This window comes from Bidens hawaiensis, unplaced genomic scaffold (genome assembly GCF_021521415.1).
Source record: "Bidens hawaiensis isolate Kalapana, Puna unplaced genomic scaffold, B.hawaiensis_p1.1 tig00024843_1, whole genome shotgun sequence".
In the NCBI taxonomy this organism is placed as follows: Eukaryota; Viridiplantae; Streptophyta; class Magnoliopsida; order Asterales; family Asteraceae; genus Bidens; species Bidens hawaiensis.
In genome coordinates this window covers 264,801-292,664 of record NW_027493941.1, presented here as the reverse complement: position 1 = coordinate 292,664, position 27,864 = coordinate 264,801, and the positions used below count along the sequence as shown (strand labels likewise).

At 39.1% G+C, this 27,864-nt stretch overlaps 1 protein-coding gene across 1 annotated transcript in view; it reads right to left on the bottom strand.

Annotated features, from left to right (window-relative positions):
- Positions 1-267: 267 nt before the first annotated feature.
- The window catches only part of LOC143570181 (ABC transporter B family member 15-like), a 211,481-nt gene continuing 183,884 nt past the window's right edge, over positions 268-27,864 (bottom strand). The window contains exon 8 of the mRNA XM_077055904.1: positions 268-278. The gene's annotated coding sequence lies outside the window, so the exon portion shown is untranslated. The remainder of the gene's footprint in view (positions 279-27,864) is intronic.

Genomic DNA, 27,864 nt, shown 5'->3' with positions numbered 1-27,864 from the left:
ACAAAGGAACTCATGGAAGATGGCAACATTGCCACCTTTAAGGGTATATATAAATATAAGTGATGATACATATATTATATATTATATGAAATTGAGAGGTTAGTCTAAAGGAGTTGTGGTCATTTTTTGGTCAAACCTGTAAACACGTTTAGCTAAATGGACTTGTTCGTGTTAATCCAGCTAATTAATAGCTTTGGTTTGCTTAACCAATTTATTTATTTAAAGCGCAATTTATGTAATAACTTAAAATTATTTGGGCATTTTTATCTCAAGTTTTACTAGCTTAAAAATAAATGATATAGTTTAAGCATAAATGCTTGAAAAAACAATATGTAAGTTTAGAAATTATTAAGTTTAAAGTATTAATATTCATTAAAAAACAACTTAAATGGGTTAATCAAGTCGTGTTCGATCATGTCAACCTACGAATACAGATGCATGTTTGGGTTTAATCTGCCAACCCTCAAACACGACACATTTAACAACCCTAGACTCACGCACGTCATCATCCATGACCCAACCCTCCATTATGGATGGCGTTATAAAGCTATATAATCGAATACCGAGTTAGATTAATCTAGCTATATGTAATGCTCCTGTTATAAACTGGAATCATGACTTCATAAAATGAGAGGATATAGGTTGGACTAGAGACTCAAATCTGTCCGAGCTCATTAGCTCAGACGTTGAGCCCAAACTAAAGACTAAGTCGTCACTAACCATTATAAAGAGTACGATTTAACTAATACCGTCGATTATCTTACTCTTAAAAGACAAAAAAGAAGAGGGTAGGGATGGCAACATGCTTTTGAAAGGATATAAAGAGAACATTTTTGGGATGAAAGAGAAGAAAGGGGCCACTAGTAATATATGGTGTTAAGTTGCTCCCCAAAGCTAGCAATGTTGGTGCTTTTCTGATTTGGAGTTCACTTCATTCGGATACCACCCTTTATATTAATAATGGTTACATGAATATGTATGCCCATCAATATCATGATTTAGACCTTTCTCATTCAGGCCCTTCTTTTATGTGTTACCTATGTTTTTATTTCATATTTTATTTTCTACTAAACGTTCATTTGTCTTTTATTCATCACTCATCAGCAAACACTACACGTTGCCATATATATGTTCGTTGTATACTTCTTTTTCAGTTTTTTGGTAAAAAAATATATTTGAAACCATCCATAACTGAACTAATCAATGAAAAGAATAACCGATACATGCAAGTGAACCTAATAAAAAAACGATGGGTCGGTTTTGGTTATCGATGTTTCCATAACTGACAAAACCGACCCGAACCCAATACGTATTACGTACCGAATGATACAAATGTCAAATGGTGAAACTAAATTATACAAGCGTGATTGTATAACAATTGATTTAGTAGTTAAAATAATTTCAGGCTCAAACTTTCGGACCCAACTACATTATTTTGGTTATTTCGGTCAGACTCAAACAGTTCAAGACCAAACCTAGTTCATAGTTAATTGACACATATTGAACCGTACATCAGTAACCATAACCGATTTAAAACCGATTGGCTATCATTCTCCAGTTAATCAAAAGTTCGGTTATATTCATACATCCACCAATTATATAATATATTTATAAATTTGTCCACTATAAAATCATGAGTCTCATAAGGTGAGACACTTTTCGTCACACCTTATTGGTAACACTAGCCTACAAACATTTACATAATAATAAATTATTTGAATTAAATATCATAATTATATATTTCCTAAGATAGTTTTACGTATATATACTTTCACATAAAACAAACAAGATTAAATTTCTATATCTTCTAAGTCATCATACTTTCACATCAAACACAGTACGTTTGGGGTACATATATGCTTTGTGATGTTAATAAAGTATCAAAATGGTGTGTTTGTTATTTAAACATAAGAAGTTATCCGTATTTAGAAACTTAACTGCATTTGATGTAAGAGTATGGTTATTTTAGAACAAACAAAAACATACATCTTTAGCCACATTTTATGTAAAAACAAATAGTTTGTTTATTCAACATCATTTTGTCAAAACAAAATTGTTTACCCTATTAATTTACACTACTGAAACAATATGAATCGACGATGAATGAGACTTATGAAATGATAGTTCATACTTACAAGATATATATACTTAAGAGGCAAAACAATCGAGTTTGTTGTCCCAGTCACAAAAATTTGTTACTCCGTATTTTTTAATATATATTTGACGCCAATTTTTTTAGTCAGAAACATACACCGGATCTTCTAGTTGTAGGAAATATAGAAGTGAACTTTATGATAACCCTCAGACCGGTTAGTACAGGTTATATCATTCGGTAGCGAGTCTATAAGAAAAATTAAGGGGTATCTCAAAAATTTGTTATAACATAGATATGCTAATATTTGCTCATGGTTATATGACATAAAACCGACAAAAAAAAGTTGCAATTTATCAAGAAAGCTGAGGGGTTGCCCGGACATCCTCTGAGGCCTTTATAATCCGCTCATGCAGTCATTAGTCAAGTATTTTATTTAGTTAAAATAAGTCTTGCAAGCTTTTTAATTAAAAAAGAAAAGGGTAAAGTATTGATGGTTTTAAACATTTGGACGTTTTTCTTTTTAGCATATCTTTTTTATTCATGATCAAAGATGAGCGATATGACATTGTGATTCAAATACGACAACACATTACCAATACATCAAAACTTTAATTATTATGATATAACGTGTTCATATTTACATGCAAGTGGCAGCACTAGCCGAATTTAAGAAGCATGCGTTCACGACACTCTAATTCATCACTTAAACAAGACTGTCCATGCATTCAAAAGATATGAAAACTTCGAAAAAAGTGGGCATAAATTGACTAGAAGTGTTCTCTAAGAAAATAACCTTTTTTAAATCCTCTGTATAAAAAATATATATTAAAAACTATTGTATGTTTTATTTTCCCAAACTAATGCCGATATTTTAAAATTGAAATAGGGGTTTTTAAAATGCGGGCAGTGGACCTGTGGTCACATCTTAAGACCAATGTAGGCCCAATATAATGTTGTTGACTTATAAGGTAATAGTGCTACTGGGCTAAACTGCTCCAGTTTCTTAAGGCCCATCATAAATTAAATCAGCTAAAGATAACGACTTCTTTGAACTTATTTCCAAAAAAAAAAATCCAATCATTTTATATATAATTTACTATAAAACGATTACAATAAACTGGCAGACAAATAGACAACAAGCTGTGCCGCAACCCCCTTTTGAATAGCAAAGCCAATCCTGCTAAAACGAAGCTTTAGGACCTAGAAGCTGAAGAGGTTCCATGTACGACGCGCTGAACCCTACTCAAAAATTTCACAGCCTCTGGGGCCAGAAAAACAAATGTATCAAAGGCAAATGGTAGAAAGACATGTTGATTATCTAAACAAGCTTTCTCGTGTTTAACAACTTTGCCCGATTCAGCCTTCAACGCAGCCTGACCCACAACAAACCCACGGTCCCTGAGCCCAACAAGAGGAGACACTCCTGTAAGATCCACACAGGCGTGTTTCCCCCCTGCCCACCCGAACACAAGAATATCAGCTGGTCGTAAAGTAGACCTCCCTTCAATAGGATCCGTGAGAAAGTTAACAGGGGCCTCCTTTTTAGCAGAAATCCCTGCCCGTTTAAGAACATCACACAGAACATCCCTAACCAGATCATGTCTGTATTTAAAGCCAGGCAATTCTTTGCAATGCACCGCATGGTCACCAAAAGAATCCAACCAGACCTTGCGACAAATTGGGCAAGGTTCATCCGTCGGGAACATAGGGATCTTTAACCGGTACTTAAGGATAGCCCGATACTCCAAACCCGACATACGTTGGCCTAATCCTTCAATGGGGATGGCCGTTAGAAAATCTTGAGCCCGAGGAGCCCGAAGGCATTCAAACACCGGCTTTTGGAGAGGGGATAAATCAAACTTCACTTCTAAACTCTTGACGATTCCACTAAAAAAGGTACTCGCCACAACATGTTGGGCTTTAGAGGGGGGTCTTTATTAGAGAACCCGCTAAGATCAAAATCTGGATGTGAAGTACGTAAACAATCCATCGCACACCCATAATCAGAGTCCAACCCATAAATATCACAACCCCGGAGAATATGGTATTGCAAACACCACGATTGTGCTCTCGAAGCCACAAAAGCATATGTAGATACATCCTCGGCCGAACAGAGACCCAACCCCCCATAATGGGTCGGAAGTGATGCCAACCTCCATTGAAGATCCCCAAAGAACGAACCTCCACAAACCACGATGTCCTCAATCGCCCTTCGAAGGACATTGTCAAATATAGAAACAGCTTCCCCCACATACATAGGTTGGCACGTTCTCAAACCGAACAAAAGCTTGGCTACTCCAATACATGAGCGAAGCAAAAGAAGCTCGCATTGAGGATCCCGAAGTCTTGGGAGACAGCTTCTTAGTTACACAGCGCTAGATGCCCTTTTCATAGCCAAACTGCTGATAAACCCCGCATCCCAGCTTACAGCACCACCAAGGAGTTTCACGCCAAGCACCGGCCTTCCAATCCCGCAAGGGAACAACCCCTCATGTACCTTCACCCCATTGCATGTTGGCCAAAATAACTCTGTTTTCTTAACGTTTAATTCAAGACCCAAACGAGGCCCCTCGGACCTGATATATCTAATGCTTTGGCACCTCTCTAGTATCCCCGATAATCGTGTCATCATCCAAGTACCAAGCATGAAAGAGAAGCTTGCGCCGATCTCTGATTTGGTGAACAAGTGGGTGCAAAACTAAGGCAAAAAGGAAAGGCCCAAGAGGGTCCCCATGTTGAACCCCAGTGGTGGATTTAATGTAAGTATCACCCACATATAACCTAGCCAACTGCCCATATAAAAAATCCACCCAAATAGAAATGGAAGGACATCGACTCCAGACCTCATGTAGAAGGGTTGTCCTATCGACTAAGTTAAAGGCATTGGAGAAATCAACAGTAAGCATAGCCAATGACCCATCCGAATAAAACTGATTTAGAAACATGTTCGCGCTATGAGAAGCACGGCCTCTGCCCCACTAGGGACTCCCAACCCAAATTGAAAGTCACCGAGGTATTTAGCCATCTCCTTCCCGACACCCCTCATAGCCACCTTAGAGACCAACCGCCTCCAAATGGCCCCAACAGCAATAGGTCTAATCCCATTGTCTAGTTTAAGCAACGGCGTAAGTGGGGCAGACGCAACAAACTCTGCCAACACCTTAGGACACCTTCCCCCAAAAAATAAATTAACCACCGCAGATATAGCCTTAAGCAAACCATCCGCAATCGGAGACCCCTCTCCGCACAACGCATCTAAAATGTGTTGGGCTCACAAATCGTCCTGCCCACACGAAGTCCCTTTAGGGAAAGATTTAATGCACCCAAGCACACTATCAACGTCCACGACAATGGGAGACTCAGAAAGCAAGGAAGCATGCATAATCGGAGGTGCCATAATGGGATGCTTAGACAACAAAGCGTTCAAAGTATCCTTACCGAAAGGTGCAACCCCTGAAGAGCTTAATACTTTGACCGCAACAGTGAAATGCCCGCCCGCAACTTTCCGCAAACATTGTTTAACATTGGCGCCCAACCCGGCGTTATCAGACTCGGGGAAAAACGCATCACCACCCGGGGCATCTCCTAGGGGTTGGTCAAAGAGCGATATAAGGAGCTCAAAGAAACCGTCACCGTCACCCCAAGCGGATAGCGACCGTTGAATAATTCGGCATTGCTCAGACTTTCTTTTGCTAGACCTGCGTTGCTGACGATTAGAAGGTTTGAAAACTCGTAATGTGCAACTTGGTAACAACAAAAGTTTCACCCACGCCTCAACAGACTCTGGCATTGCCGCCACCTTACCCAGAGCACTCACTAAGACTTGGGAAAAAGCCATACGACAACTATGAGGAATGTTTTTAACAGTCGTAATAGGAAGAGTGAAGACACGCTCAAGGAGAGCTACATCCACCTCCATCCTTCCCACCGCGACAACTTCCCTCTCAACATGTGGCTTCGCAATCCCCACTATAAACTCCTCCACATCTCCCGTGACCCACTTATACCAGACCGACCCGTCATCATGATGGCACCCCCGACGGAGAGCACGTGACTCCATACACGCTCCACACATCCACCTACACGAGACCTTTAAAGCCTCAACAACCGAAATAAACAAATCCAAATTCGTCGAGATCGCCTCCCATAAGGTCTCTTTCTTGTCATCCAATGACAAATGAAACCGCTTAATATGTGCGGCCAATCGAACCCCCTTGGACCCCGGTAATCCATCCGGGCAACAGTGGAAGCCTCTAAACGGACACGGCCAAACACCCTCCTCAATAACCCCGGTCATACCACCCTCGCCCAACAAAACACCCTGGAAGCCACGTACCATACCAAGAAAAATAATAATAAAACAAAACTCGAGTTGAATTTAAGGAATGAACACCCAAACAAAAGAGGAAAGAGGAGAGCAACCACCCGTTGCCCTCCCCTCCTCAAAACACCAAAAACAATGATTATTTCATTGAGGCATTTTGTCGGACACCTGGCGAGCAAACTATTTTATTCAAAAATTTTAGTTGATGATTCCTTTTTTAATATACCAAGTGAAAATGGGATTTGGGTTATAACGAAAAGGAGGAAGAGATTATTAATATTTGTTAAGAACTTGTAAATTGAATATTTAAATAAGATTCAGCTAAAGTCCAATTTAGGCTTTGCTCATTCTTTAAAAGGGCAATTTCGTATGTACCCTTACAAATATTGAAAATATCATATATATCCACACAAAACTAAAAATATCATATATGCCCTTACAAACTTTTTAATATATCATATATACCCATTTCGTTAAAAATAACATAAAAATGACTAGATAACCCTGGTTCGATTAAATGCGATAAAAGACTTATAATGTAGACCATTCGATGTGACAAACCTTGAATGGTTTGCAATTTTGAAGAAGTGACGAGACAATTTGGCTGTCGTCCAAGATGATAAACGTTGATCAATATTTAAAAAATAACATATGGTACAATCACGTTATGTAATGGAATTTGGGAAAATATATTCATTAAAAAATGAGCATAAATGAAGTTGAAAATTTAGAAAAATAACGATAAAATGTTCTTTTTTTAAATTGTTATTAAGGAATATGGGTATATAAGATACTTTAATTATTTTGTAAGGGCATGTATGATATTTTAATTAATTTGTAAGGCATATATGATATTTTAAGTTTTGTTTGGGTATATATGATATTTATAATGTTTGTAAAACCTATATATGAAATTAATCTTTTTTTAAAAATTCTTCTCTTCTCTATATTGTTTTTCCCTTTTTAATCTTCAAAAACCATTAAAACAGATATATCGACGAGTAAATATATTTATTTTAATCTATATAGATTTAAGAAATAATTAAAATAACAATTCTAATATCTATTTATTTAAAATAGTTTTGATGTTATAAAACGTATAAGTATTTTTTACTTGCAATATCTATAAGCTATTAACTATTGGTGCTCTTATTGTTTTTATTGGAAAACCATCTAATACTTTAAATGTAAAGATTTTGAAGATCAAACGATAATCCACATTAATCAAAAAGCTAGCCTAAAATGTCGATTCACCAAAAGATAATTGTTTGTCCCACGCCAATAATCCAACCAACTCAGTTTCTATAAGTATCATAATTATCAATTCGTCCCAGATTCCCATAAAAACGATTGAACTACTACGAATATCCTAGTATATGATAATAAAAATAGTATAAGGTATAAAGGAAGGTTTCAATTAAGAACTCTATATTTTTTGAGAACTTTGAAAACTCATCACAACCAATCATTTAATTTCTTTCATTTTATTTTCTTTTTAATGAGAGAGAGTACTTTTGTAAAAATAGGTAATCATTTGAATTTCCTTGATTTTCTCATAGTAACTTAACCGTCATGGAAATCGTTTATCTACTAGTCTTAATCTTGACATTTAAGTTACTTTTATGTTGAAGGGGTATGCACCCGCCTTAACATCAAGCGGGGCGGGTCAACCCACAAGATATAGACAAGAGGCTTGAAATCAGGATGTCATGAAGACACAAAGCCAAAACCTATGCGCGTGGCCCATATCACACTTGCTCACGCATCACATATGCTCACGCATCACATATGCTCACGCATATCACATCTGCGCGTGGCGCATATCACATATGCTCACACATATCACATGCTCACGCATATCACATGCTCACGCATATCACATCTGCGCATGAAACATCTGCGCGTGAGAATAAAGAGAAGACCTCGCGCATCCCCAGGATAGGCGCATATCACACATGCACACAATTAACCACGTCCTTATCCAAATCAGGATAAGGACAACCATGATTGTGCTCATCAGACAACCTTCCAGAAGGTATCTTTTAAGGAATAAAGAATATGCTGATGTTGACAGCTGCCAATGAAGGGTGGACAACTCAGCAAAACCCATGTGCTACCACGTGATGGCACATGGGTCAGGTGAAATACCTTGGTCAGAGAATAATCAATAAAAAAGCACCAGGTGTCCTAAGTACACGTGGCACGAAGCAATAGGAGGAGGCCAAAAAGGCCCTAATTGGGTCTGAGCCCAATCATTGGAAACCCTAATACTATAAATACCACACCACCCCCACAGTGGGAGGTAAGCAAGAAAAGATATTCTGAATCCTTACTCACTTTTACATTCCTATTATCTTCTCCTACAATATCTTATTCTCACACCGGAGGGTTACCCCAAAGAGGACCCACCCCTCTGTCCCTTTCTGAGGGGTAAGTTTACGGTGCTGTTCATTTTGTAGGTGGAAGAACCCATATTCCGGAAAACCATCGGTGATATAGCACACTCATACCCGAGGAACGTGATCGTATACAAGTAAGTCGATCCACGCTTCTTCATTGGCGCCATCACCTGTTACAACGGCAACAAAACCACTATTTCACCAATTTTCTCTCTGAAAATCTTCACCATGGTTTCCGGTGTTCGAAACAGCGATCGAGTTCTGGAGGACAATGAGCTTGAGGATGTTAATGAGGGACAGCAGTTTCTGAGGGCGCCGTGTGATACTGCGCGCACCACCAGTAACCATCCCTTCATCACAACACCTCATAGCCAGACTGAAACTCCTCCAGACGATCTCACGTTCCAAAATCTGACTGGTGCAAAACAAAAAGGACCAATGGGTCCGGAAGTTGAAACCAAGGACCCTAAAGAATGGCTCATAAACGAACAACGGCGTTTAATGGACAAGTACAATGAGCTGGTAAAACACAAAAAGTTGGCCGACTTGACACAAAGGCTCGCATTTGATAAACAAACCATTCAAGGAACAACAAAAAAGGCGCGCGCGCCGGAAGATGGTCACTCTGTTCACACCGAACACGCTGATATTAGTGATGAGGAAGAGGTGCACAACATGAGGAAGACGCGAGATACTCATGCAGGAGGTTCACAGCTTCGCGCACACATGAACATAGCACCTGCAGCCAAAGTTGATATGGATTTATACACACCATACAACCCACAAGCGAAAGCGCAAGTGGACGTGACCACACCATATAGACCAGCCATCTTGGTAAAACATTCAAAATTCACTGAGCGCATCGCGAAGGCTCCCATTCAACACAAAACCAATATGCCAAGTGGTTTAGTCAAGTACGATGGCACAACAGATCCAGACGATTTCTTACAAGGTTTTTACAACACTGGAAACCTAGAAAGCTGGATGATGCCAACATGGTGTCACATGTTTGCTCGCTGCCTCACGGGCGCAGCGCGTGTCTGGTTTGAAAGCCTGCCGACAGGACAAATCGATGGGTTCGAAGAGTTATTGGAGAAGTTCCAGGCTCACTTTGTACAGCAGCGCAGACACACGCGCGACCCCGATGACATCATGCACTGCGTGCGTAGGAATGATGAAACCATTGAAGACTACATAACTCGTTTCAATCAGGAATCTCTTGCAATTGGAGGTATCACTGAACAACTCTTGCGCGTGGCCTTTATACAAGGTGCGCGCAGTGATCAACTCCGCAGAGCTCTCGTGAGCAGAGATGGCATGCCAACCACTTGGGCTAAGCTTATGGAAGCATCGCGAGTCTTCGCGCGAAATGAAAAACAAATTGCCCAAGACAGAGCAAGAGATAGAGGGCATCAAACAGAAGCACCACGCAACAATGAAAAGAGGGGCAAACAAAACTCCGTATGATCCAGGTTGCAACAAACCAGTTATTCTCTCGCAGAAAAGCAAGCGCAACAAAGTTCACCCCAGCCCCAAAAAGACATTCTTAATCGCGGAGAGGGTGACAAGAGGGAAGGCGGCAGAGAGCCTAACAGACCTCTACCAAGAATATGGACTCCCCTCACCAAAACGCCTTCGCAAGTGTTAAGTACAGAGAATGTCCAGTTTAAAAGCCCCAGGCCATTACTCCATAAGGGACCACCAAACAGTGGCAAGTATTGTGAGTTTCACAAGTCCACAGGGCACAACACCGATGCATGCCACCATTTGAAGGATGCGATTGAAAGAGATGTGAAATCAGGCAAGTTGGCTCACCTGGTGAAAAACCCAAGACCAGAGAATGAACAACCAGACGGAGCCTCAGCCAGTAAAAAATTCAAAAGAATCTGTGTAGCTGAAGGAGGAAGGCAAGGGCAAAGATCGAGGAAGAGAAGCGCGCAAGTCCAAGGGGATTGGTGCGAGCAACAAGTAATCTTCCCAAGAATCAGAGGAGGCCCGTCCATCAGCAGTCCTTTAGTCATCACCGCACACATCGCTCATTATGAGGTGTCAAAAGTCCTGGTGGACACTGGTAGTGAATCAGATATCATATATGAGCAATGTTTCAGGAAGTTGGATCCAGCAGACCAAGCAAGGCTCGAAGTTGTGAATGCACCAATCTCGGGTGTCTCAAACGAAATTATTCACCCCCTAGGTCAGATACAGTTCGAACTAACTATGGGGGATGAAAAGCACAAGCGAGCTGAAATCGTCAACTTCTTGGTCTTGCCCACCACTTCATGCCATAATATGATCTTGGGTAGAGGAACGATTGCCCAATTCAACGCCATACCGTCACCAGCGCACGGCGCGTTGGGGTTCCCAACACCAACAGGAGTAACATTTGTATACCGAGATCATTTATGCGCAGTAACAAGTATACCTCGAGAAAGGAGAATGAAGCTTCCAGTGGCAAACAACGCGCCAGAGAAATGGATTCTCAACCCAAAATTCCCAGAGCAAACAATTACAATCGGAGCTACGATGTCAGATGACACAAGGGTGAGAATGAAAAGATTGCTCACAACGTATATGTCAGTCTTCGCGTGGCAACACTCTGATATGACTAGGGTTCCGCGAGACCTGGCACAGCACTCTCTCAACACATTCAAGTCTGTAGAGCCAATTGCTCAAAAGAAAAGAGTCATGGGAGATGAAAAGGCAAAGGCCATGAATGAGCAAGTAGAGGATCTACTGCGCGTGAATATCATCCGCCCAATACGATACCAAACATGGGTAGCCAATTCTGTGATGGTAAAGAAGAGCAATGGGTCATGGAGAATGTGCATTGATTTCAAGGACCTCAACAAAGCGTGTCCAAAAGATTGTTACCCCCTCCCAAACATTGACGCGAAGGTGGACTCTGTGGCGCCATTTAAGCTCAAATGTTTCCTGGATGCCTATAAGGGCTATCACCAAATTCAAATGGCACCACAAGATGAGGACAAGACTGCTTTCAGAACTGACAAGGGTGTTTTCTGTTACACAAAAATGCCCTTTGGTTTGAAGAATGCAGGAGCCACTTACCAAAGACTCATGGATGCAGTTTTCAACGAGCAAATTGGAAGAAACTTAGAAGTCTACGTGGATGATTTGGTGATTAAAAGCAGGGAGGAAAAACAAATGCTCAAAGACATCGAAGAAACCCTTTGGCGCCTAAAGGAAGTAAACATGAAGCTCAACCCGAGCAAATGCACATTCGGCGTAGAAGAAGGGAAATTTCTTGGTGTAATGGTCACCAAGGATGGTTTCAAGGTGAACCCAGAGAAGGTGGAGGCTATCCTCGACATGCCCTCACCATCCACCATGAAGGAAGTTCAAAAGTTGAATGGTAGATTGGTATCAATTAACAGGTTCCTAGCAAACCATGCAAGTAAATCTACCCCATTCGTTAACACATTGAGAAATTGCTTAAAAAAAAGCCAATTCAAGTGGACGCCTGAGGCCGAGCAAGCTTTCAGTGAGATAAAAGAATGTCTGATAAATCTGCCTGCGCTCACAGCTCCACTTCCTGGTGAAACTTTAATGTTGTACATGTCAGCAGGAGAACGCGCCATTGGCGCAGTATTGTTGGTGGATCGCAAGGGAATCCAAACACCAATTTATTATGTAAGTCGGGTGCTGACAGATCCTGAGACGCGCTACACCATCATAGAAAAGTTAGTTTTATCACTAACGCATGCGTCGCGCAAGCTTCACAGATATTTCAATGGTCATCCTATTGAAGTCCTGACTGGTTACAACATCCAGCAAGTCTTGCGGCGTCCCGCGCTCTCAGGAAGGCTGACAAAATGGGCGCTGGAATTAGGGGAGCACACGATCACCTATAAGCCTCGTCCAGCAATCAAGGGACAAGTCTTAGCTGATTTCATCGCAGAAATCCCTGAAGCAAAAGTTGAGGAAGCTCAGCGCGAATTAGACCCTCCGCAAGCCAATAATGAAGAAAACGTTTGGAGATTATTCACTGAAGGGGCTTCAAACAACGAAGGGTCCGGCGCAGGCCTCAAACTGGTGGATCCAGAAAATCATGAGTTTACCTACGCAAACAGGTTGGACTTCAAGAGCACCAACAATGAAGCTGAGTATGAAGCCTTGCTGGCTGGTTTGCGCATCGCGCACAAGTTCGGAGTCAAAAAGCTAGAGGCTCATGTAGATTCATACCTGGTAGCAGCGCAGGTCAATGGCCTTTATGATGCCAAGGAGAACACTATGCCTCTGTATTTAGAGCAGGCGAAGAAACTCACCGAGCAATTTGACTTCTTCAGAATCATACATATTCCGCGCAGTGAAAACAAGTCTGCCGACGCGCTGAGCAAGATGGCATCAACCAGCTTCGATCATTTCGGCAAAGATGTCAGAGTGGAAGTAATGAGCAACCCGTCGGTGGGAGCGAAGTCTGTCCTTGTAAATCATACAACACCTTCATCATGGATAACTCCAATAATGGAATTCTTGAAGGAGGGAAAGATACCAGATGATCGCGCACAGGCGAGGAAGATAAAACATAAGTCGCAGAACTACGAACTGCTTGATGGCACGTTATATCGACGCTCTTATCTTGGACCGCTCATGAAATGCCTAGACGCTGAGGAAGCAAGCTATGTGATCAGAGAGATACACGAAGGAATCTGTGGAATACATGCTGGCCCGCGCATGGTAGTTGCCAAGGCAATGAACGCAGGCTATTATTGGCCAGGCATGTACTTGGACGCGTTAAAAGAGATCCAAAAATGCAAAGCGTGTCAGAGCTATGCGCCAAACACCATGCGGCCAAAGAACAACTTGATTCCGGTGACCTCTGCGTGGCCTTTCCACAAATGGGCAATCGATATTGTGGGTCCCTTACCGCAAGCGCCAGGGCGAGTAAAGTTTTTGGTAGTGGCAGTAGACTATTTCACAAAATAGGTTGAAGCCAAGCCACTGGCAAAAATCACTGCTGAGGCAATGAAGCAGTTTATTTGGAGCCACATCGTATGCCGTTTTGGCCTGCCTATAGAAATCGTGAGCGACAATGGCAAACAATTCACTGACAGGAATATATCCAGTTGGCTCAAGGAATTGCGCATCAACCAAGTCTTCACTTCAGTATACCACCCTCAAGGGAATGGCCAAGTGGAGCGCGCAAACCAAAGCTTGCTGAATGGGCTGAAGAAAAGGTTGGAGGGAGAGTCCCATGCATGGGTCGAGGAGTTACCTAATGTCCTGTGGGCGCACAGGACATTAAGCAAAACCAGCAATGGCGAGTCCCCGTTCAGCCTAACCTATGGAACGGAGGCTATGATTCCAGCAGAGATTGGATGCCCGTCCTATAGAGTGCTCATGATGGGTAAGACAGATAACGAGCAAGAAAGGAGGTTGGATCTCAACTTACTTGAAGGGCGCAGAGAGGCGGCTATCATCAGTGAAGCCAAATACAAGAAAAAACTAGAAAAATATTACAATCAGCGCGTGAAAGAATGCCACTTCAAGAAGAATGATTTTGTCCTTCGGAACAATGAAGCTAGTCGCGCAATACCCCCGGGAAAGATGTCTCCCAACTGAGAGGGACCTTATCAAGTCTCGGAAGAATTGGGAAAAGGCGCATACGCTTTAAAAGATTTAAATGGAAAGAAGATCCCGAGCACATGGAACGCAGCACAACTCAGAAAATGTTTCATGTGAAAATTGTTAACTTTGTAATCAAGGCTTTTTAAGCCATTATGAATAATGATACGCGCTATTTTTTCTTAATATGCGTTCTATTACCTTTTGCATACATGTTTCACACTTCCCTTTATTAATTTTGAGCAATATGACAACATTGTATTGACATCAAACTAAAAATAAAACGAAGTAAAACATACATGCGCGAGCTTCAAGCTCAAACGCGTTAACGAGTTTCAACTCCAAAACGTCAGGACCTTAGCCCAATAATATGAGCCTTAGCTCAGGGCCTTAGCCCAATAATATGAGCCTTAGCTCAAATTACTCATAGCATCCATCCTACGTATTGCGCAACTGGACCATAAAAATACCTAAGCACAGCTAAGGCAAAGCACATGCCAAAGCATAGTTGTTAAGGTCTCAGGTCGAGGTTGCGCATGGGATTATAATGGATATCGGAGTAACACATACTGACACGTAAGGGCTAAAAAACTCATTCATAATTCCCTGTAATGAATGCGCGATAACGTCGCGCAAAAGAGGAATAATGAAATGCCAAGGCACGTGTCAGCATATTCAGAATATTGCAAAATAACTTGAAATATGACAACTGTTAAGGATTAAATAAAATAATTTCTTTACAGCCTTGTCCAAGTTTCAATGTGTAAGCATACCTTATATTCAACGAGCACAAACATGCAATATAAAGAGATGAATTGGGAATGCGCAAGATGCGAATAAGGGAAAAACAAAATTTCATTCCAAAACATAGAAGTTTACAAATTTACAAATGATGAGGTAAAAACTATAAACACAAAAAAAAAAAAAACAAGAAGGGCTTTTCAAGTCTCTATGTCAATATCAGCCTCTTCATCGTCCTCATCATTATTTCCTCCCTCAGCATCTGGCCAGCCCGCTCCTCCTCATCTCCAAACTTACCATAATCAAGCTGTTCGTCTTGAAGGCAGTCGTCTTCTATCACGATAGTTTCAGGAGTAGGTCCTTTGGCCACGCCAGAGCCACTGGCAGAGGTAGCATTGCCCGCGCCATCATCACTGCCACCAGACCCTTCGCATTCATCAAGTAGTTTCTTTAATGCGCCAAGATCGGGTTGGTCAGCAAGCGCGGTTATCTGCAAATCACAAGGAACAGTATGAGTACAAAAGATTATAAAAATAAGTCAAGCAAACTCATTAAGGTTACAATACCTGCTCAAGGATGGGAATTGGAGTATTCAAATACTTCTCCCCCACCTCAGCCATGTCAGCGCAGACAACGTCGAGCTGATAAGGGTAGTCGGATGGGTTCTTCTTTAGCATGCCATATTCATAACCATCCTTAAATCCTTCAGCCCGACCCACCAAGCGCGACGCTGCGTTACAGTCCATCACAAGGGTCTGAAACTCGTCTGAGTATTTCATCGCATATGCGCAACGAATCACATCCTGTGAAATTAGCCATTGACGGTCCTGCGCAAGGGAAGAAACAGACGTCTCAAGAGCAGGAATCTGAGAGTTTAACAACTCAACAGTTTCCTTGGCTTGTTTCAGCTCTTCTTTGTCAGACGCTGCTGCCGCCAAGGCTTCATTCTTTTCCGCTCGCGCAGCGTCGAGCTCTTTCTTCAGGCGCGCAACCTCACTCTCCAATAAGGATTTGTCAGTATTAGCCTGCGCAATAGTTTGGTCACGCGCCTCTGCTTCCAACTCCAAGTCACGCGCTCGACGCGCGTACTTGGCCACGTCTGCCTCTGCCGCCTGCAGCTTCTCCCGCGCAGCTTGCAGCTCATGCCCGCGCTTCACAAAAGCGGTGTTGGCACTTGCCCGGTTCTCACTAAGTTCTGCTTGGAGTTTCTCAGCCCTCTCTCGGGCATCAGAAAGTTTCCAAGCAGAAACCTTAGCCTCTTGCTTGGCCTCCACAAGGGCATCACGCACTTTGATATAATCATTGCGAAGCTCTTGGGAGGCAGCAAAGAACGCAGACCCCGCAAAAAGGTGGTCATTAAGCAAGTCCACGCGAGCGCGGTCCTCTTGAAACCTCCTTTCAGCCGGAGGAACAGAGTGAGCCCAGAAGTCTTCACACACGCCCATGGATTGAAATGAGCTATCTTCAGTGATATTCCAGCTCGGGCGGTATATGTGATCGGCTTCCTGCAAACACAAAGCAACGCAATAGAAACGTTTTAGTTATCTAAACACTAATTTGGAAGTCTGCACAGCGGAGCAAAACAAACTTATACCTGAGGAGAATCGGCGGAAAGATTAGCGCCAGCTAAGGAGCTCTTGCCTGACCCACGAGAAGAAGGCTGCGCCACGAAATCTCGTGGCGCTACAGGGCTTGCGCGGCCACCATCAGAACCTTCAGAATTGACCTCCTCATCATCCATTGTAACAGGTCTCTTCTCCTGCGACTTGGAGAAATCAAAAACAGTCTCACGAGGAGGGCTGCGCGCAGGAGGAGGTGAGGGAGGTCTTGACGCCGTTAGATCAGCGCGTAAAATAGTCTCCTGCTCCTTAGTAATCCCAATGAGAGGAGATTCAATGCTTGTTGGAGCAGGAGCAGAACTAACGGCGCCGGCGCCAGCAGTGCCACCAGCAGCTTGTGTGCCAGCTATTATTCCTATGAAAAAACCAACAAGGAGAAATGATTCATGACTTGATCTAAAGGAAAAAATCAGAAAATCAAAGCGCAATAAATACCTTGGCGCACCGCCGTCCGCGAATTGAGCATCGCCATGAAGTCCATTTTCCCCCTTTTCGAGGGTAAAGCAGGGGACTTCAAAGCAACCTTCGGCGCAGCCTCGGTACCTTGCTGCGTCTGAGGTTGAGCCACCAAAGTCGCCGGCTCTACAAACATTTGAGTGAACAAAGCTTCATTAATAACTCTATCGGAATCACGCTCATAAAACCACAAAATATAAACAAAGTATACCTGTTGGGGAAGACGAAACAGCAGGTGCAGCGCCGTTTCCCTGGTCCGCCGCGCGAAGAGGCGAGGTGGCAGCACCATACCTCGTGTAGACTGGAGGATGGCCCACACCTCGAGGCAAAGAAGACGAGGAAAACTGGGAAGTAAAACCCTTGGTTTTCTCAAATCCTTTCACCTGAGCAGGAGGAAGATTCTGGGCAACAGAGGCATCATCTTTTTTCTGTTTTTTACTGGCCCCTGCGCCAGTTTTGCCTTTAGCCTTGCGTTTGAGTTGCGGCACTTCAGCTTCCTCCTCCACTTCCTCTTCTGCAAGCTCCAACTCATAATTCTCGAGCGCATCTACAATGCGCGCAACAGAAATGATAAATCAAAACACAGGTATTCTAAGGGCCTAAGCACAAATACAAAGGCTTACCAGGCGCATCGCTGTCAAAACAAAATTCCAAATCGACAGGGATGAACATATCATCGAAGCGATTAGGGAAAGCAACTTCCCCAGCGCTCAGCGCGACAGAGCCACCCTCCATATGCTCGTCATAGGCGGCGTGGATGTATTCCTTGCTTTCTGCATAAAACAAGACAAATGATATCAGCAAAACGAATTATACTCGCGCAAAATTAATGCAATGAACAAACAACCCACCTGAGCCATCAACTTGGATGACAGGCTCAGTCCCGTTGTCAATCCACCTCTTGCTCATGCCAACCCCCACCAACGCTTCCTCGCAAATTTTCCTGGCGGGGGATGGTTCAGCAGATAACTTCTTAACCCACGCGCCCGTTGGGTTCCTAAGGACATTATCATCCGCATGCGCAGAAGTGATCGCGCGCATAGTCATGCGAATCGGGATAACACCAGCCTTGATGAAAAAGAATTTTTCAGCCCAGTCATGAAGGCTTTTGAAAGAAACAGTGCAGCACTTAACCTTCTGACTGCGCGGTGTGAATGAGAACCAAGAATCTTGGATCTTTGGCTTATAAAAATATTGAAAGCGCCGAGGGATGGGCTCCTCGCGCTGAGCTTTGCACACGAACTCAAAATGAGTCATGCGCACTAATCCACAGGGATGAACCTGAGATATATGGATCCCATAAAACTGGAGGAGCGCACCTATAAACCTCGTCATTGGAAGACGAAGATTACAGTGGGTGAAAAAATGAGAGTATAAAGAGATGTAGCCGGCAGGAGGATCCGCCGCCGTCTGCCCGGCTGCCGGAAGCAAACAACCATACTCAGGGAGAAAACCCTGAGAAGCAAGGAGACTATCAAAGTCAGCTTGTTTCAACTTGCAGGGAATCTCATCCCATCTCTTCACTGCCTTATTCTTCCCTCCCTCCTCCGACGAGGCCTCGGCAACCCGTTTACCCTTGCCGGTCTTCTTCAAAGTAGACATAACAACAGATTTGACACGGCGTTTACTAGGGGAAATTGTGGTGTCTGGGTTATCAGACATACAATTGTGAACCAAACAATATGCTTACTTTAAGCACGGAGTTCAGGGACAAAGATAAAGGCTCTCAATCGGAATGTAAATGGAAGAAGCAAAAGGCTCTGAAAATAACAATGGAGATGAAGAAAAAACCGTTCAAAAGGTTTGGTTTTATAGGCCCAGGGGAGAGAGAGAAACAAGTAATGAGTAGATCTACGCTCACGCGCCCCCACGCGCAGGCGTAGGCCAACATAAGCGCGACACGTGTTCCTGACACTGTATGAGGAGACGTGAAAGGCAACTGTAGCACCTCGAGCACGCAAAAGGTCTGACACATGACGTCTCCATCTCTGATGCACGTCAGCATCAACCAACCACGTGCAACCACGTGCAACGCACACATGACGTCTCCATCTCTGACGATTCGTTTTAACCAAAGGGATAGAATTTCGCGCAACGCACATATGAGAAATGAAAAAGAAAAGACAAACCCTATTAAAAGAGCAAACTATTAAGTCTAATATCTATCTTACCTCGCTCGCGCGAGACAAGACACACATTAGACTGGGGGGGCTTGAAGGGGTATGCACCCGCCTTAACATCGAGCGGGGCGGGTCAACCCACAAGATATAGACAAGAGGCTTGAAATCAGGATGTCATGAAGACACAAAGCCAAAACCTATGCGCGTGGCGCATATCACACTTGCTCACGCATCACATATGCTCATGCATCACATATGCTCACGCATATCACATCTGCGCGTGGCGCATATCACATATGCTCACGCATATTACATATGCTTGCGCATATCACATGCTCACGCATATCACATCTGCGCATGAAACATCTGCGCGTGAGAATAAAGAGGACATCGCGCATCCCCAGGATAGGCGCATATCACACATGCACACAATTAACCACGTCCTTATCCAAATCAGGATAAGGACAACCATGATTGTGCTCATCAGACAAACTTCCAGAAGGTATCTTTTAAGGAATAAAGAATATGCTGATGTTGACAGCTGCCAATGAAGGGTGGACAACTCAGCAAAACCCATATGCTACCACGTGATGGCACATGGGTCAGGTGAAATACCTTGGTCAGAGAATAATCAATAAAAAAGCACCATGTGTCCTAAGTACACGTGGCGCGAAGCAATAGGAGGAGGCCAAAAAGGCCCTAATTGGGTCTGAGCCCAATCATTGGAAACCCTAATACTATAAATACCACACCACCCCCACAGTGGGAGGTAAGCAAGAAAAGATATTCTGAATCCTTACTCACTTTTACATTCCTATTATCTTCTCCTACAATATCTTATTCTCACACCGGAGGGTTACCCCAAAGAGGACCCACCCCTCTGTCCCTTTCTGAGGGGTAAGTTTACGGTGCTGTTCATTTTGTAGGTGGAAGAACCCATATTCCGGAAAACCATCGGTGATATAGCACACTCATACCCGAGGAACGTGATCGTATACAAGTAAGTCGATCCACGCTTCTTCATATGTTACTAAAGTATTTTTCTTTTTTTTATGCAACTTAAGTTATAAATACATAGGTTCTGTGTAGTGCCGGCCAAAAAAATAAATATATGTACAATGTAGTTCAGTATCAATAAAACCCTCGTAATTGAACTTAAATTCATATAAAATTAAGTTATAATTTATGCTGGGTACTCAGTTTGATTTATATATTAAATACCAAGTATATTTTTTATATGCTTCGTAGCCATTCTTATACTCCGAATATTATTTCCGTATTGCATTAGCTTTTTGTGTAAATGAAAATTAGATTTTATTAGAAAACCCATCTAGTTAGCACGTAACATATTTTTACATGCGTGTAAGTTAAGTATTTACATATATGTAAATGTTTAACATAATGTGTAAATAAACTATTTACATACTAGGTTATTGACCCGTGTACAACACGGGTGGAAATATAGAATTCGTCTAACAAACATGTTTAATATGAAAGGACAACATAATTTGTAATATGTTTTTTTTGGGACGGCAACATGATATTTAGTTGCAAATAAGACCGGTACGAAAAAAATGATTGTCAAACATAAAGTTAAACCAAAATAACATTCAAAGTGCAATATTTAGAAACATAATCAAAAGTTGAAAATATAAAATTCATAAACTACAAAATACTTCCTTATAAACCTTATTTGTTGTTTTATTTGTAAGTTTACCTTCCATGTCTAATATAAGTATTTTAACACTCTTAACTCTTGATAAAGCGTCTCTCATGTATATGTCAACTCCTGCTAGAGACTGATCTTGACTATTATTAATAATCATTGCAAAACAAACCGCAACTAGAAACTACATTCTTTTCAATTTAAACGGAAGTTTCTTTTAATCCTAATGAAACCTTCCTAACAATCAACACCATGTTCTCACCAATATAAATATTATACTTTGGAATACAAGCCTAGCCTTACTGACATAAACCTGAATTCAGTTACCCTGTTATAGAATTAATGTAATGTGTAAATAAAAATTAAAAAAATAATAATAAGAATGTGTAAGTAATAACGAATGCAAAACTATATTTGTTGTTTTGTTTGTAACTTTACGTTGCTTATACAAAATTAGCATTTTAAGTTTGTCTTACTATTGATAAGACTACATAGGTCATGTGTAAAAACCATGTAGTACATGATAACTCTTGTTAGAAAATGGCCTTAACTTTTGTTGATGGTTATTGCAAAACAAACTAAAACGGGAAACCATCTTCTCTTAAACTTAAACATCTTCTCTTAAATTTAAACAGAATTTTCTTATCTCAAGGCGTTATACTTGTACCCACCCGGTGCACGGGTATTTTACGTAATAATATGAAGAAAAAAAAATGTATTTCTCATCATTATTAACAAAATTAAGAAAAAATGTGTCAAACAAAAGTACAAACTTTTAAGTTAACAAAAAATGAGCCCCAACAGTAAAACAAACATAAAACGATGAAAAGTATTACTGATAAAGCATTAATATGTGAGATTGTCTTTCTGACTTTTTGTTACAAAGGGATATGGTAACCAACATATATGCAGGATAAAGTAAAATTTTAATACATTGGTTTATGAATTTTTCAACTATTCATTATTCAGTAGTTTATATGTTGTAACAAAACAAATGAAAAATTAAAGAGAACTTGAATATAACTATAAATTAATATCTTGAGTAAATTGTCATGCCATCCTCCATAAATTTGTAAAACTGAAAAATTATATTCTTAAAAACAATTTAGTTAGGATGGTTATGAAAACTATCAAATATAGTATTATCCCACTAAACATCAAATTAAAACTTGTAATTGTTTCTAAGATAAATACACGAAAAAAAATAAATTAAAAAGAAATATTTAATGCATCTAGCTGTCGCGACCATTCATATTACCAGTAAGCTCCATTATGGCATTTGGGTTTCGGTTTCTTGTTCAAGTTGTGTTTCACCTTAAACCGACACGGCTTCAGTTCAAAAGTGTGTAAATGTGTACCACTTATGGCTTTTTTTCCCGAATCGATGTCGCTTCCATCTAACCCAACGAACCATTAGAAGCCAACATTTCTGAAAACTCAACTTCACCGACGTCGCGCGAAAGTAGCACATGGTCATGTCATAGGCCCACTCCATCACGACCAATGTAGAATGCAAACCTAACCAATGACGAATAAAAAAACTCAGTATACTAAGGAATCTAAAACTTAAAACCATTAGAATGATTTTTAAAGCATATGAATTGTAGACAACATAAATAGTATATGTTCAAGTAATTAAATGGCATATTTAACTTGTAATGAGATTCTATGATATTATGTGATTATTAAATTTCTAGTTAATTAGCAAGGAAATGGTAGAAAAAATATAGAAAATATATAACAACACGCTTTGACCGAATCAAAATTGATACTTTTTTAAATTGTCCCATTTTTGCCTGAACTAAAGTATGTTTTTTTTAATACGGGCCCATTTTGACCCAAACTAAATTGATACTTCTTTAAAGAGATTGTACTAACCCAAACCAAACCAACTTACTGTTTTGACCCAAACTGAACCAACTTAATCCTTTTTACAACCGCCTCTAACGCTTTGACAAAAACCAAATTGATACTTTTAAAAAAGGCATGTTTCGTTCCGAACCAAACTAATACCTTTTCTAAATGGCCCATTTTGACTCGAACTCATTTTGCTTACATTTGAACCGGTTATGAACTCATCACCCAAACCCACCAACCCGTTCAGTTTGTCAATCTAAAGTTCATGAATCCAATTTGAAACAAAAATAAGTAATGTATACGATAAAGTATACATGTTTTACCTGCTTTTGGAGAAGATGGAAGCGATAAGAATGTTGATAAAGAACCGGCATGGAGAGCTGAATATAAAATCAATAAAACAGTTGTAAGCATGCGAAGAATCGGTGTACTTGCGATAACTGCTTTGGAACTGTTTAAACCGTTGCAAGCATAATCTCAAGGTTTGGCAAAAAGACCAGTGTAACACAAATAAGCATAGTAAACTGAAATAACTGAAGCATGGTATTCTGATATAAATTAATGGAAACACTTTATTCCAAAAAACATTAATATAAACCTTTAGCGCGTATTATGATCCGCCTGCAACGTCTGCCCATTTTCCAAATCATTTTGTCCTGTAACCTAAAATATAACATGGCGTTAATAAAATGAAAGTGAAAATTCGTAACCCGTTAATCTATAATCCGTTCTGTCCCATTACCCATATGTTGTTAACCCATTATGTTCTTACCCCATTAACCCATTACCGTTAGCAATAGTAGCTTAATAATCCCACGAGCATTTAATATTCATCCAAAAAACATGTAGAAAAATGCATATATAAGTGAAATTAAACTGCTAAGTGATTTATTAAACATGCATGTAATTACAAGCATACCATCTTCATCAAGTTGTCCAAGTTCTAACTACTCTCTCAAAGTGCAGACGTAATGTAAAATTAGCAATCTATATAACATTATCAACCTAATAAATAATTCACACAATTAATGAATAAAGTAATTGACAGTAGATTAACAAAAGATACAATGATTTTCAAATCAGCATGAATGCTATTAGTAATAATCTATTACCACTTTGTTGATAACGTACATAAATAAGCTTGGATTGATGATGTCGTTGAGGAACGTTCAATGTTAAAACCTGATATTTTACAAGGTTAAACATAGAAAAATATTTAAACGCAAAGCACAAAAAATCATAAATATATGTAATTACCCCCCCCCCCCCCCACCATGTTACTGAAGATGGTGACAGTAGCTGAGAGTCAAAAGGACAATTGTAAAATCTAACCTGTTGAGCTAAGATAGCCTTCATAAATCTTTGTCTCTCCTCCAAACCTGCATATGTTAAACATAAGTTGAACCAAATGACTCAAAATATCCTTTAATGGCAAAAAAACACATAAGTTCTTCAAATACTAAAAAAATCAAAGATTAAAAGAGATTACTTGGTTACTTGTTATAATATTCCAAAACTTGAGGTGTTTCCAAATGACCTGATAGTTTTTGTAAACTAGTAGAAAAGAGCTTCCACTTTGCACATGTGAAACAAAATTTGAATTGTTAGATTAAGAGGAAAGTGTAAATATAGTAAATGTAAGGAAAAAAATTAGGGATTTAAAATATGTAAATCATAATTGATATATGCTTAATTTGGTAGTAATAACCGAATGTAATTAGGGATTGCTTAATTAATAACACAATAACAATAATAACAATAATAAGTCATAACTCATAAATTATATTAGAATTCATCTTTACAAAATTAGACACATTAAGTTTATTTTAGAATCAGTTACATATTAAAAATTTAATATTTAACAAAAATAATAATTGACCGAAATAAACATAGGAAACATATGAATATGATCAATATACTAAAATGGCCGATTCATGTTTACAAAATTATACAAACTAAGTTGAATTTGAATTCAATTTGAAATCCGTATAAAATTTTTAACTTATAGTAATGATATGAATTAATGAAAATCAATTACTGTTATGTAAATTTGGTAACAATTAAACATTAAACAACTTAAAATACTAACAAATACAATAATTTATTAGGAAACATATCAATTAACAATTACACATAACACATTCAAAAGATAACACCTACCATAATTTTTGTACCTAAAAAATTAGACATTAAACATTAAACATTACACATTAAACATAGGAAACATATCAATTAACATAAACAATTAACAATTCAACATAATAACCTAACAATGTTAAATAATAACCTAGGTTAATAATCTAAAAGATATGTTAAAAAAAGTACATTAAACATTAACAATTGCAGTCAATTATACATTAAACCTAGCATTTGAATGTAAAATAATAACCTAGATTAATATGTAAATATAATACTAACCATTGATGTTAAGATACTAACCTGACAATGTAAAATACTAACCATCGCTGTGAAAATCTGATTATCAATAGTCATGGATCTTCTGAAATCCTTTAACGGAAATAATGAAATCAATCGTTATTATCAATTAACGGACGGTTCGTTTAACCGTGGATGGCGCGATTTATAATCTGAAATCAGGTGGCGATTTGATATGAAGAACCGAATATATTTGATATGAAGAACCGAATATAATAATTATCCGATTGATATCCAATAATGGCCGATTGAATGGAGGTTTGGTTGATTAGGTTAAGAGGTTTAGTATGAAAGAGAGAAAAGGGGAGAAGAAAATAGAACTGACTTGAGAAAGAAAGAAAATAAAATTGGAAACCGGGTTTTAGTGATTGATCGTAACAATAAATATGCTAATTAAGTATTTTAAATATTAGTATTTTTGATTTATTTTATTGGTAAGAAAAATAGAGAAGTGGTAGTTATATTTGGAAAATAATGAAATCGTCCAATAGGAAGGGGCCATGTGGAGGCAAAGTAATTTGTTTTAATAGTATAGTAGGATGTGTAAATATAAAGAATCTTGAATGTTCTACCATTGGACCAAAATTTAATATTGGTCCGATCATAATTTGTAGCATCTAACTTGTTTTACGTATGTGTTATATTTTTTTACATGCGTGTAAGTTAAGTATTTATGTATATGTAAATGTGGGTAAAGTTAAAATAAAAAGGACAACAAAAATGAGAAGAATGAGAAGTAATCCAGTTAGATTTGAATGACTGAGATTAATTTAATAAATAAAAATTAATGGAAAGGGCATGAAGGTAATAGCCCACCTTTGTTGACTTTCTCTCTCCACATGAAAGGCACATGTCAATTCCCCCATCATTTTAAAATATCCATAACTTTTTCATACGACATTATCTTAAAAAAAATCACCATAATAATAAGCGTTTTTTTATCTTTAATATGAGTATCATATTGTTATATAAAAACAAAAAAAAAATAATGGGTTTTTTTAATTATGTTTTTTTTTTGTTCATTGTGTCTTTTAGTTGAGTTTTCATATGAATTGTATTATAGATTTTGATCATTATATTTCTCAATTGGTACTCATATTAAAGACAAAAATTAAAACAAAGATTACGTCATTGTGTCATTTTGTTCGTCATTAACTTTTAGTCATTGTGTAATACGTTCATTGTCTTTTATTCGGATTGACATATGACAAATTCATTTAATTTGGGAAAAATAGTATCACGTTCATTGTATATTACGTTCAAGTCATTGTGTAATATGTTGCCATTGTGTTTTACGTTTCACGTCATTGTGTTATTGTGTTATACGTATTCACCATTGTGTCTTACGTTTTAAGTTATTGTGTTATACGTATTCACCATTGTGTCTTACGTTTTAGGTCATTGTGCTATACGTATTCACCATTGTGTTTTACGTTTCAAGTTATTGTGTAACATGCATTAATCATTGTGTTTTATGTATTAGATAATTTGTTGTTATTTTATCATTATTTTTACATATTTTATTACACAACGGTGTTATAGGTATTAAAAAAGAACATAATGATGAGTTGAAAGACATAATGACGAAAAAACACACTGATAAGCGAAAAGACACAATGGTGTGCGACAAGACACAATGACGAAAAAAAAAGACACAATGATAAGCGAAAAGACACAATGGTGTGCGAAAAGACACAATGACGAAAAAAGACACAATGATAAACGAAAAGACACAGTGATGTGCGAAAAGACACAATGGTGTGCGAAAAGACACGATGACGAAAAAAGACACAATGGTGTGCGAAAAGACACGATGACGAAAAAAGACACAGTGATAAGCGAAAAGACCCAATGGCGTGCGAAAAGACACAATGACGAAAAAAGACACAATGATAAGCGAAAAGACACAATGACGAAAAATGATACAATGATGTGCGAAAAGACACAATGACGTGATTTTTGTTTTAAATTTTATATAACAAAAATCATACAAATATTAAAGATAAAAAAATGTTTGTTATTATGATGAATTTTTAAAAAAAAAAATATCATACGAAAAAGTTATAAACGTTTTAAAATGAATGGGGTATTAACATGTGTCTTGCATGTGGAGAGAGAAAATGTGTACAATTACCTCTATACCATTTTTCTTTTGGTCCCCACTTGACACATGTCAATTATTTATGGCTTCTCACACTTCTCATTTTTATTGCCCTTTGTAAAATAATTTGACCCATGTAAATGTTTATCATAACGTGTAAATAAACTATTTATATGTGTAAACTATTTAATATTCGATCCATGAAGATAACTACAATAAAATATATAAAATACAATCAATAGAAACTCCCTGCGTGGATGCAAATAACACATTTCAATCAAATTAATGATTGAGAGAAATATGGAGTGCCTCCACATTTTTAGGAAATGAGTGAGAAAAAGTAATCGGTTATAAAATAAAGTGTGGCTTCCGATAATACCCATTTATCATTTATTTAATCCCCATTATCTTTTATTTATTTATAAAAATGTCATTATACTTTTTGAGCTATTGATCAAATAATCTAA